The sequence below is a fragment of the Schistocerca piceifrons genome, chromosome 2 (assembly GCF_021461385.2).
Source record: "Schistocerca piceifrons isolate TAMUIC-IGC-003096 chromosome 2, iqSchPice1.1, whole genome shotgun sequence".
NCBI lineage: Eukaryota > Metazoa > Arthropoda > Insecta > Orthoptera > Acrididae > Schistocerca > Schistocerca piceifrons.
In genome coordinates, this window is record NC_060139.1 from 242,900,748 (window position 1) to 242,914,675 (window position 13,928).

Genomic DNA, 13,928 nt, shown 5'->3' on the forward strand with positions numbered 1-13,928 from the left:
TGATTTAACATGAGAGGAAGCCATTTTTTGTCCATAAAATGGAGACTGCATTATGCAGGGAAGAAAATCTGCAGTGGTATTCCGTTGCCTGCCGCAGTTCTGGAGTCCGCCCCTAACATGGGATACAGACGCCTTTTGCAGCCGCCCGCTCTGGGTCAGACGCTGCATGAGAAGTATAGGTTGGAAAATGAAAGACCCCTAGCCTTCGAAACCTAATAGCGTCAGGGTCGGAAAAGAACAAGAGCTGGCCGAGGGTGGCCAGATAGGATAGATAAAAGTGAGGAGCCTGGCATAAGTAAGTGGAAGCAATGCCAGTACTCAGCTCGGGGCCCGTGGTCGCCAGCCACGTATCACTAGGTGTGACTCTCTGTGCATTTACATTATCGCAAATAATATAGGGTACGAGGGTGAAAGAAATACTTTACTGAAACTTACTGGCAGATTAGATATGTGTGCGGGACCGAGAATCGAACTTGGGGCCTTTGCCTTTCGCGGGCAAGTGCTCTACCAACTCGGCCACCCAAGCACGACCTGTCCTCACAGCTTCAGTTCTGCCAGTACCTCGTATCTTACCTTCCATACTTCACAGAAGATCTTCTGTGAACCTTTCAGAACCAGCACTCCCGGTGGTGGTGGTGGTTAGTGTTTAACGTACCGTCAACAACGAGGTCATTAGAGACAGAGCGCAAGCTCGGGTTAGGGAAGGATTGGGAAGGAAATCGGCCGTGCGCTTTCAAAGGAACCATCCCGGCATTTGTCTGAAACGATTTAGGGAAATCGCGGAAAACCTAAATCAGGATGGCTGGAGACGGGATTGAACCGTCGTCCTCCCGAATGCGAGTCCAGTGTGCTAACCACTGCACCACCTCGCTCGTTAGCACTCCTGGAAGAAAGGATACTGCGGAGACATGTCTTAGCAACAGCCTGGGGAATGTTTCCAGAATGATATTTTCAATCTGAAGAAACAAGTTTTTATAAAATGGATTAATGTGTTTAAATGACCTTTATCAAACCCCGAATGTCTTCCTGAACGTGGAGAGTCACTACATCTACATCTACATCTACATGGATACTCTGCAAATCACATTTAAGTGCCTGGCAGAGGGTTCATCGAACCACTGTCACAATTCTCTATTATTCCTATCTCGTACAGCGCGTGGCAAGAACGAACATATATATCTTTCCAAACGAGTTCTGATTTCCCTTATTTTATCATGGTGTTCGTTTCTCCCTATCTAGGTCGGCGTCAACAAAATATTTTCGCTTTCAGAAGAGAAAGTTGGTGACTGGAATTTCGTGAGAAGATTGCTACGCGACGAAGACCCCTTTGTTTTAATGATGTCCATCCTAAATCCTGTATCATTTCAGTGACGTTCTCTCCCCTATTTCGCGTTAGTACAAAAAATGCTGCTCTTCTTTGAACTTTTTTATGTACTCCGTCAGTCCTATCTGGTAAGGAACCCACACCTCACAGCAGTAGTCTAAAAGAGGATGGACAAGCGTAGTGTAGGCAGATCTGTTACATTTTCTAAGTGTCCTGCCAATAAAACGCAGTCTTTGGTTAGCCTTGCCCATAACGTTTTCTATGTGTTCTTTCCAGTTTAAGTTGTTTGTAATTGTAATTCCTAGGAACTTAGTTGAATTTAGTGCCTTTAGATTTGACTGATTTATCGTGTAACCGAAGTTTAACGAATTCCTTTTAGCACTCATCTGCATGACCTCACACTTTTCGTTATTTAGGGTGAACTGTCAATTTATGCACCATTCAAATATCTTTTCTAAATCGTTTTGCAATTTGTTTTGACCCTCTGATGACTTTGCTAGTCGATAAACGACTGCGTCATCTGCAATGTTCATTTAGGATATCTGCCACCGATTCTGTATTGCGTAGCCGTGGTTTTCCTCTTTGGCCGCTTTTCGGCTATTTAAGCACACCACGCTGTGGGGAGAGGTGTCATCTCCTCCAGTTGGCTGATGACACCGCCTTCCTAGCCCTTTATCCTAACCTTCAACGGTCCCAACGTACCCTCCAAATTAACCAATTCACTGCTTGGTGCAACCAGTGGTTCCTCCGTATCAACCCCTCCAAGACACAGGCAATCATCATAGGTCGAACCACCCGCTATTTCCATCTCCATGATCTCTACCTCACAATTTATGGCGATCCTATCCACCTCACTCCTACCCTCAAATACCTTGGCCTCACCCTCGACCGCCACCTCACCTGGACTCCCCATCTCCTTACCATCCAACACAAAGCTCGCAACAGTCTCCACCTCCTGAAACTACTGTCCGGCTGGCCATGGGGTCTGCATCCTTCCACCATCCTTCACACGTACAAATCCTTGATCCACCCCATCCTCTGTTACGCCAGCGTGGATCGGATTTCCGCCCCTCCCAGGTTCTATAAGTCCTTCCTAATCCTCGAACACCGTGCGCTCCACCTTGCCTTCTGCATCGGCCTTCCATCCCCCATGCACATCCTCTACGACCTCATCCCCTTCCCTCACATTCTCCTTTTCCTTGAACACATCTGCACACTATATATTGGCCACCACATTGATCCCCCTCACCCCTTCGTGTCTCGCTTCTGCTCAAACCCTAGCCTGTTACTGTGACTTCACCGCTGTGTCTCACCCTCTGTCCATCACCACACCCTCTGCCTCCTTCCCCAACACAACTTCAACCATCTACCCCTCCTGGATGATGAGCTTCGCCCTGACATGTACCCTTCCTACCAACTCTAACCTCATCTTCCTTCTGCCTCCTCGTCAGGGCTCCCTCTTCTCCCCCTCGCTTCTCATGTCTCTCCCCTCCTACTCCCCCTCCATCTCTTGTGCTCCCCTTCAGTGTCTCTGCACTCCCTCCTGCCTTGTCTTCCCTCTTCATCTCCTGCCCCACCTGTTTCCTGCCTCTTGGTGTAGCTGCTGACACCCCTACTCTTTTCATCCTGCCACCTCCCCTGTTGCCCCTTGCTCTCCCCTCCTTTTCCATCCTCTCTGGCCTCTCCCTCGGCAGGTCCCACCTGTCAGTTTTATTCTTTATCGTATGTGCTCCAAGTGGGTTTAAAGTGTGTTGTTCCGGAGTGCTTTTAACACTGTGGCTGACATTTAACCTGTTCATTTGCCTTCAGTGTCTTCTTAGTGTTTTGAGAATTGCCAACTGTGTTTTTTAACTTTATGTCGATTTTTTTAATTGTCTCCCCATGAACGTCTCCATGTCAGAGTATTTTTACCTCCATTATCTCCCCTTACTCAGTCTTACACGTCTCCCTTTTTTATTGCATTTTATGTAACATTTTATTCTCGTATTATTGTCATGTCACTCGGCTGAAAAGCGGCGGATTGTGCCGCTGACAGCTCTCCCATGCCCATATGGCGCAGGGGAATGAAATCACAATAAAGAAAAAAAAAATGGGGAGAGGGCTGGTTTTGGTCGGTTGGTTGGCGCTCCGGTGTGCAGTCTGGTTGTCGACAGTCGCTCTTCGCGCGTTCTCTGCCTGTTTCTGTCACGTCGGCAGTGGCGCTGCGGACAGAGACTTGCATGCAGTCGGCGTGTGTGTATTGCGTCTTGTGAGAGGGCGATGTTATCGTCTATGCTGCTAAACGATGTGAACATGTGAAAGTGCCTTTCATGTACATCAGCCTGCAACCAGATACGCTAAAGAATTAAACGGTGGGATTTATTCAGGTTCTTAGAGTTCTGCTGTATACATGTTTATTGAGTTTCGTGCTGTTTGCAGTTAAGGGATCTTACGAGTATAGTGTTTGGACTCCCATGTAGTCTGTTTCGTATTGACCACTGGTGCACAACGTATTGAACAGTGGTTACCTGTCTGAATGAGGTTTGCCTGTTTTGGTTGTATGTTGGTGTTTCCATGGTATAATCAGCGGTGTGCGTCGTCTGTTGTAGCTGATCGTTTAACTGGCGGACGACGCCTTGACGGCGGCCAGTTTGAATTGTAACCGATAGCACGGGCGCCATGTTTGCCAGTAGACACCAGTTGTTCACTGAATCTAAGTTGAGTATTTCATTATTTGTTCCTGGTGACGCCGAGGCGTCCGTCTTTCCTTCTTCACTGTTCCTTTCAGCTTTCATTCAGGCTCGATCTGAGTTGTAGTTTTCGCAAACTCCAGATATGGTACTACTTGTCACTGAAATTTTGTAATATATGAAGGATGCCTTTCATTCTACTGTGTTTTTAATATCTTACAGCTGTTATATCTTAGAAAGGTGTCTTGCTTCTGTGGGAGTGTTTGTCAGTAAACCATTTATTGTTTGTATAGTTCTTAAGATTTATCTGAAGAGGGTTCTGAAATTATTTGTTTGGGATGGATTTTGATGCCCATAGACATTTTGTCTGTTTAGTAATGTTTCAATTTCTAAGGTAATTATGTATATTATTCTGGGGTAACAGCAGTCTGCTGTTGCCATGCAATTGTTAAATAAAATATGTTGGAAATTATAAGCCAGGGTGTGTGTTTCATTGATAATTAATGTCTTGTCTTTATTGGGTTGAAGTATCCTTGAGCGTGTGTCCCACGTCACAATGACGTTGATGGTAGAATCAAAAATTTAAGAGGGCGTTGGTGGAAAACTAAAAATTAGAAGATGTGAAACTAACCCAGTTGTGCTATTGGGCAATTAAAAACAATTAAATTAGAAAAATTAAAAAATCCAAAAACGTTGGAAGTATACCAGTTATACCTTGCAAGACTGCTGACTCTACAGTCCAGGACGGCGCTTTGTTCAAAAGTATCCGAACGATTTGGATTTTGTGCCACATTTAAAGGCACTCGATTATACAACCCAATATAATTTTTGATTCTGTGAAATTTTCACTGTTCTTGGAGAACTTTTTCGTACTCATTTCGGATGTGTTATTAATTTTTTTTTTGTATCGTGTATAGCTTTTTCACAAGCGAAGTTAACTCATTTTTCAATTAGATTTATGTTTCACCAGGAGAAATTTTGTTGCAAGTAAGGAATATTGTATCTTAATAACATGGAGTAGCTGGCTACACTTGTGACAACCATCTGACTGTTAAAGGGAAGCATTAATTGATTGTGGACATGCTACAGTGTCGTGAGATTACATTTGTATTGTTAGATGCACTTTTCCAGTTTCTTAGAAATGAGTTTCAACAAGTGTTTGAATAACACAAACGTATTCTGTTATGTTTGTGTTAACTATGTAATTGGTAAGAAAAGAGCGGCAAAAACATATATATCGTTGTTGTTGTTGTTGGACACAAAAAGAAAGAAGGATATAGAATATCCTAATATTTCTTCGCCCTTACGACCAGTTATGCATTGTGAATCTCTCCCTACTCCAAACCCACATACGATTCTTAAGAATTTGCGAGAGGAGAGCAGCTCCAAAAATGAATGCGATGATGGTGATGATTACAAGCTAGAAAAAGATTATGTACCACAATTATTTAGTTAAAATGATCTAAGTGATTTAACTCGTGACTTGACTCTGATAAGAGATCTGCCAAACCGTATGGGCGTAGACTGGAAGCAAAACACCTGTTACCTGGAGACTCATTCTCTCTGTACAGGAACAGAGAAACAGAATAAGTAAAACTATTTATTGCAGAAGATATGGCTCTTTGTTGTGATACTGAACGTTTATGATCCATATCAGTGGAGGTTATTTAGTCTTGTCAAAACATAGCAGAAAGATGTACTTTTACGTAATGGAAATTTGTTTGGCTCAATACCAGTTGCACACTCAGTGCACCTCAAGGAGATGTACTGTGCTGTATGCGGCACTATTGCCTAGGTTTGCATTAGCAGCCCCAGGCCATTGGTTGGCTATACTGCCTAGTAGTTTGTGCTCTTCCCTCTCTGTTGGCAGAAGTGGTTATTGGCAGTAGTCAAGACACAGACGAGATCAGTGAGTTGGTCGTTGGTCGGATCAGTAAGAAAGGCAGTCGCTTGTTCGCTCAAGAAGAGCTTTTCCACCAGCTCTCAATGTGGTTTGTTTATGGGGCCACCACTCAGTGATTGCTGGCCTGGAGTAATGTGAGTTCTGGGAATGGAGCAGCCTGAATTTAACGGCAGTGATTATAGCGCGTTTACTCAAGTATCCATGTATGCCTCTGTTTGAAACAGGTACTTTGTCTTGGAGTGGCCATATCGCCATTTTATAGTTACTACTTAAACGGATTGTGCACTGATAGAGTTTGAAAGTTGGACGTACATATCTTCGTTTGGGAAGTTGGCTGTTGATTCTGCTGTTGCGTGCATGCAGCAACTCTGAGTCTGAGGTATTATTATTGCGAGTGGTAGCGAGCGAACAGTTAGCTGTTGGCAGCAGTGGGACGCGGCCTGGCGTGGGGAGAAGCCGCGTGTCAGGAGATGTTGCAGCCCGCCCTGACCGTGATGGTGGTGCCGGACGAGAGCTCTGTATTAATCGAGGATTTTCGGTAATTTGCCTTTTGGCCGCTCCTTGATGTTGCTTGCTTGTCCACTGCATGGATGTTGTCATATTTGTGTGCGCATACATTGAATGTAATATTCGTATCTTCGTTTTGACCAGATACGTCATGAAAGAAATTGTGGAATAATTAAAGTTTTTGGCAATAAAACTGTTAAAGGAAAAGAAGTTTCGAGTAAAGTATGCAGGGTGTGAATCGTCAGTTTTCGGAATATAGCGAACTAAAAGTTTTTATTGATTCTTTTAAATTTTTACACCGCTTAATGCTTGTGACTAAACCACATCTGTACATTTAATTTCTATAAAAAAAAGGGGAGTGGTTGCATCATTAGTGGTGACCATGAGTTGCACTCTGCATGGATCGCAGTATTTCTTTTGAATTATTTTAGCATGTTGCTGGATGCAGAATATTCAAGCAGTTGCAGCGGAAAGACGAGGTAAGTTGTCTGCTGCGTGCAGGAACATTACAATATAACTGAATATTTTAAAAATTGCGGTCACATACAAAAGACTTAATTTTTCCTGGTATAGCGCTAGCATCATCGGTCCCGAGTTCGAAAACTGCCACAGCTTAAATTTTGATTGATAATGACCGTTGACAGCTGAAGATTTCAGGCATAGGAAGTCACCCCCATTCTTCAAGCAGCAATTTTGAAACGTCCCCTTGGAAAAATTATAAATGACTGTGCTTAAACTGACACACAATATTTTTAGCGCAACGCAATCTGACTTTCAATAATCCCTACAAAAGAATAGCCATGACTAACATTAACCTATAGCTTTCACAAATCACTTACCTCACAAAAATCTTGGTTACTCGAACCACTGCAATACAGCGAGCGCCACTACTGCCAGCTAAATAAAAGATTCAAACTACTGAAGGCACTAACTACTGATAGGCATAGTTAGCTAACGAAAGATTTTGATAGAGAACAAACAATGTATTTACCTTAATAGTGTTCAAAAGTCATAATATATATACCAGTTCATGACATCCAGTCTTACAAATGTGTCTAATGTGTCTAATGGACACACGTCCAGATCATCCGCTCTCAAAACTCCGCCATTTCTCTCCTCACATCCATCACTGCTGGCGGCTCACCTCCAACTGCACAACGCTACGCGCTGTTAACAGCCAACTGCCCAACGCTGCAATGGCGAGTATTACAACAATGCCAACCAGCCACAGACTGCACACAGCACAGCCAGTGATTTTCATACAGAGCGCTACGTGGCGGCGGCGTTACCAGTATAAGAACCTAATCAGCCTACTTACAATTTCAAAGAACACAAAGGAACGGACAGAGATTCATGTCACTCTCTTGGCCTTGGGATGGGAAACTGCACCTAAGGGCGGAAGTATCAGCAATGAACAACGGCATGAGGATACAGAAGGCAATGGAAACAATGAGTTAAAGTCATATAACGTGTATCCACAGGACACCTGACCTGAAATTGAAAAGGTGTCATGATGATCTCGCAATTGGCAGAATATTCCGGAATAGTCTCGATTCTGTAATAGTCTCGTATCTCTAGGAGCGGACTGCCAAAGAGGACGCGACAATGAGAAAAAGATTGAGTAACCAACGAAAGGATAACGTTCATGAGTTGGGGCGTGGAAAGTCAGAAGCTTGAACGAGGTAGGCAAGCTAAAACATTTGAAAAGGGAAATGCAAAGGCTCAATCTAGATATAGTAGAGGCCAGTGAAGAGAAGTGGAAAGAAGACAAGGATTTCTGGTCAGATGAGCATAGGGTAATATAAACAACAGCAGAAAATGGTATAAGGGGAGTAGGATTCGTTATGATTAGCAAGATAGGGAAGAGAGTGTGTTACTACGAACATTTCAGTGATAGGTTTGTCATCATCACAATCGACGGCAAACCAACACCGATATTCAGGTATACATGCCGATGTCGCAGACTGAAGACTAAGAGACAGAAAAAGTATATGACGATATTGAACGGGTAATACAATACCTAAAAGGAAATGGAAATCTAATAGCCATTGGAGAGCGGAATGCAGCTGTAGGGGAAGGAGTAGAAGAAAAGGTTACATGAGAATATGGGCTTGGGACAAGAAAAGAGAGAGGAGAAAGACTAATTTAGTTTTGTCACAAATTTCTGCTAGTAATAGCGAATACTCTGTTCAAGAATCACAAGAGTAGGAGGTATACTTGGAAAAGGCTGGGTGATATGGGGAGGTTTCAGTTAGATTACTTCATAGTGAGACAGAGATTCCGAAATCAGATACTGGATTGTAAGACGTAACCAGGAGCAGATATAGACTCAGATCACAATATAGCGGTGATGGAATACATATATATGCCTTCATAATGTTCCAAATATGAGTTGTAAACACACAACATGCCCACACCACCAGAGGCATTGGTGGAACGAACTTCCACATGGAGGTGAAAATTTGCTATCTTGAAAACACGATCTTTAACCAAACTAAAAGTACTCATCAAATGCCTAATTATATCTAGTACATAACACACACACAGGTTTCTTATTACAGTACGATCTTTGGACCAAAATAAAATTATTTATCAAAATTAGTAATATTTCGAGTACAAAATACACATAGCATTCCCACCTAGCCTGATTTTTCTGTAACGTTAGAAAAATAGACATGGCCCACTCATAGCACTATTAATTTAACCTACAGGTTAAGTGACACTTGTCGATGAGCTTAGTTCGATCTTGGTACCAAACTTCAATAATACCAAAACAGTGTGTATTATTTATCTAAATACATAAAAGTTTGTTCTATAACACGACAAAACACTTACAGTTGTTACTACTGATATAACTTATAGCTTAAAGTGCACTTGTCGACAAGAATAGTTTGACCTTTGTACAAAAGTAAACAATGTTAGTCCAAGTATAAACAGCCTGTTTTATTTTGTCAAACACATATCTTAGTTCGATTAAAATCGAAAAGTTACTCAAAGATATAGTGATTGCAATGCATAATCATCAACTTTATCCTGCAGTACAAAACATTTGTCATCTTCTGCTGTTAATGCTAACATACGTTTCATACAGTGGAGACTACAAGGCGCTTCAGTGAAACAATGGAACGAACTAGAGTGATCTGACAACGGTAAGCCACATTTTCATATAGTTATCTAGACCTCGTCATTTTTTAGTCTTACCATCAGATTATAGTGAATTTTGCCTACATTATGGTTGTCATTATATTGTCAGTCCCCTGATATGTGGCTCTGCTGTTAAGTCACTTTTTATAACAATATTTAATAGCTTTAATATCCTGAGTGTCAGGTGATAACAATAATTACTAACACGTACCTCTTTCTTTTTTCTTCCCTGTGCAATGATGAGCCTGTTGACTACATCTACATCTACATTTATACTCCGCAAGCCATCCAACGGTGTGTGGCGGAGGGCACTTTACGTGCTACTGTCATTACCTCCCTTTCCTGTTCCAGTCGCGCATGGTTCGCGGGAAGAACGACTGTCTGAAAGCCTCCGTGCGCGCTCTAATCTCTCCAATTTTACATTCGTGATCTCCTCTGGAGGTATAAGTAGGGGGAAGCAATATATTCGATACCTCATCCAGAAACGCACCCTCTCGAAAGCTGGCGAGCAAGCTACACCGTGATGCAGAGCGCCTCTCTTGCAGAGTCTGCCACTTGAGTTTATTAAACATCTCCGTAACGCTATCATGGTTACCAAATAACCCTGTGACGAAACGCGCCGCTCTTCTTTGGATCTTCTCTATCTCCTCCGTCAACCCGATCTGGTACGGATCCCACACTGATTAGCAATACTCAAGTATAGGTCGAACGAGTGTTTTGTAAGCCAGCTCCTTTGTTGATGGACTACATTTTCTAAGTACTCTCACAATGAATCTCAACCTGGTACCCGCCTTACCAACAACTAACTTAATATGATCATTCCACTTCAAATCGTTCCGCACGCACACTCCCAGATATTTTACAGAAGTAACTGCTACCAGTGTTTGTTCCGCTATCATATAATCATACAATAAAGGATCCTTCTTTCTATGTATTCGCAATACATTACATTTGTCTATGTTAAGGGACAGTTGCCACTCCCTGCACCAAGTGCCTATCCGATGCAGATCTTCCTGCATTTTGCTACAATTTTCTAGTGCTGCAACTTCTCTGTATACTACAGCATCATCCGCGAAAAGCCGCATGGAACTTCCGACACTATCTACTAGGTCATTTATATACACTCCTGGAAATTGAAATAAGAACACCGTGAATTCATTGTCCCAGGAAGGGGAAACTTTATTGACACATTCCTGAGGTCAGATACATCACATGATCACACTGACAGAACCACAGGCACATAGACACAGGCAACAGAGCATGCACAATGTCGGCACTAGTACAGTGTATATCCACCTTTCGCAGCAATGCAGGCTGCTATTCTCCCATGGAGACGATCGTAGAGATGCTGGATGTAGTCCTGTGGAACGGCTTGCCATGCCATTTCCACCTGGCGCCTCAGTTGGACCAGCGTTCGTGCTGGACGTGCAGACCGCGTGAGACGACGCTTCATCCAGTCCCAAACATGCTCAATGGGGGACAGATCCGGAGATCTTGCTGGCCAGGGTAGTTGACTTACACCTTCTAGGGCACGTTGGGTGGCACGGGATACATGTGGACGTGCATTGTCCTGTTGGAACAGCAAGTTCCCTTGCCGGTCTAGGAATGGTAGAACGATGGGTTCGATGACGGTTTGGATGTACCGTGCACTATTCAGTGTCCCCTCGACGATCACCAGTGGTGTACGGCCAGTGTAGGAGATCGCTCCCCACACCATGATGCCGGGTGTTGGCCCTGTGTGCCTCGGTCGTGTGCAGGCCTGATTGTGGCGCTCACCTGCACGGCGCCAAACACGCATACGACCATCATTGGCACCAAGGCAGAAGCGACTCTCATCGCTGAAGACGACACGTCTCCATTCGTCCCTCCATTCACGCCTGTCGCGACACCACTGGAGGCGGGCTGCACGATGTTGGGGCGTGAGCGGAAGACGGCCTAACGGTGTGCGGAACCGTAGCCCAGCTTCATGGAGACGGTTGCGAATGGTCCTCGCCGATACCCCAGGAGCAACAGTGTCCCTAATTTGCTGGGAAGTGGCGGTGCGGTCCCCTACGGCACTGCGTAAGATCCTACAGTCTTGGCGTGCATCAGTGCGTCGCTGCGGTCCGGTCTCAGGTCGACGGGCACGTGCACCTTCCGCCGACCACTGGCGACAACATCGATGTACTGTGGAGACCTCAAGCCTCACGTGTTGAGCAATTCGGCGGTACGTCCACCCGGCCTCCCGCATGCCCACTATACGCCCTCGCTCAAAGTCCGTCAACTGCACATACGGTTCACGTCCACGCTGTCGCGGCATGCTACCAGTGTTAAAGACTGCGATGGAGCTCCGTATGCCACGGCAAACTGGCTGACACTGACGGCGGCGGTGCACAAATGCTGCGCAGCTAGCGCCATTCGACGGCCAACACCGCGGTTCCTGGTGTGTCCGCTGTGCCGTGCGTGTGATCATTGCTTGTACAGCCCTCTCGCATTGTCCGGAGCAAGTATGCTGGGTCTGACACACCGGTGTCAATGTGTTCTTTTTTCCATTTTCAGGAGTGTATATTGTGAAAAGCAATGGTCCCATAACACTCCCCTGTGGCACGCCAGAGGTTACTTTAACGTCTGTAGACGTCTCTCCATTGATAACAACATGCTGTGTTCTGTTTGCTAAAAACTCTTCAATCCAGCCACACAGCTGGTCTGATATTCCGTAGGCTCTTACTTTGTTTATCAGGCGACAGTGCGGAACTGTATCGAACGCCTTCCGGAAGTCAAGAAAAATAGCATCTACCTGGGAGCCTGTATCTAATATTTTCTGGGTCTCATGAACAAATAAAGCGAGTTGGGTCTCACACGATCGCTGTTTCCGGAATCCATGTTGATTCCTACATAGTAGATTCTGGGTTTCCAAAAACGACATGATACTCGACCAAAAAACATGTTCTAAAATTCTACAACAGATCGACGTCAGAGATATAGGTCTATAGTTTTGCGCATCTGCTCGCCGACCCATCTTGAAGACTGGGACTACCTGTGCTCCTTTCCAATCATTTGGAACCCTCCGTTCCTCTAGAGACTTGCGGTACACGGCTGTTAGAAGGGGGGCAAGTTCTTTCGCGTACTCTGTGTGGAATCGAATTGGTATCCCGTCAGGCCCAGTGGACTTTCCTCTGTTGAGTGATTCCAGTTGCTTTTCTATTCCTTGGACACTTATTTCGATGTCAGCCATTTTTTCGTTCGTGCGAGGATTTAGAGAAGGAACTGCAGTGCGGTCTTCCTCTGTGAAGCAGCTTTGGAAAAAGGTGTTTAGTATTTCAGCTTTACGCGTGTCACCCTCTGATTCAATGCCATCATCAACCTGGAGTGTCTGGTTATGCTGTTTCGAGCCACTTACTGATTTAACGTAAGACCAGAACTTCCTAGGATTGTCTGTCAAGTCGGTACATAGAATTTTACTTTCGAATTCACTGAACGCTTCACGCATAGCCCTCCTTACGCTAACTTTGACATCGTTTAGCTTCTGTTTGTCTGAGAGGTTTTGGCTGCGTTTAAACTTGGAGTGAAGCACTCTTTGCTTTCGCAGTAGTTTCCTAACTTTGTTGTTGTACCACGGTGGGTTCTTCCCGTCCCTCACAGTTTTACTCGGCACGTATCTGTCTAAAACGCATTTTACGATTGCCTTGAACTTTTTCCATAAACACTCAACATTGTCAGTGTCGGAACAGAAATTTTCGTTTTGATCTGTTAGGTAGTCTGAAATCTGCCTTCTATTACTCTTGCTAAACAGATAAACCTTCCTCCCTTTTTTTATATTCCTATTAACTTCCATATTCAGGGATGCTGCAACGGCCTTATGATCACTGATTTCCTGTTCTGCACATACAGAGTCGAAAAGTTGGGGTCTGTTTGTTATCAGTAGGTCCAAGATGTTATCTCCACGAGTCGGTCCTCTGTTTAATTGCTCGAGGTAATTTTCGGATAGTGCACTGAGTATAATGTCACTCGATGCTCTGTCCCTACCACCCGTCCTAAACATCTGAGTGTCCCAGTCTATATCTGGTAAATTGATATATCCACCTAAGACTATAACATGCTGAGAAAATTTATGTGAAATGTATTCCAAATTTTCTCTCAGTTGCTCTGCCACTAATGCTGCTGAGTCTGGAGGTCGGTAAAAGGAGCCAATTATTAACCTAGCTCGGTTGTTCAGTGTAACCTCCACCCATCATAATTCACAGGAACTTATAACACTACTGTCTGCTACTGCTATACCATAACCTTAAAACTGGAAACAGGTTGAGAAATAAAACTATTTTGTTAAAGCAATTATGGTATATAGCAACAGAGCAGTGTTACCCTCTAAGAGGAAATTTGTTATGTTGACCGTGTTGTACCT

The 13,928-nt window shown here is 44.1% G+C and overlaps 1 non-coding gene across 1 annotated transcript; it reads right to left on the reverse strand.

Annotated features, from left to right (window-relative positions):
- Positions 1-799: 799 nt before the first annotated feature.
- Positions 800-872, reverse strand: Trnaa-cgc. The gene has a single exon. It is a non-coding gene; the product is annotated as a tRNA-Ala (tRNA).
- Positions 873-13,928: the final 13,056 nt, after the last annotated feature.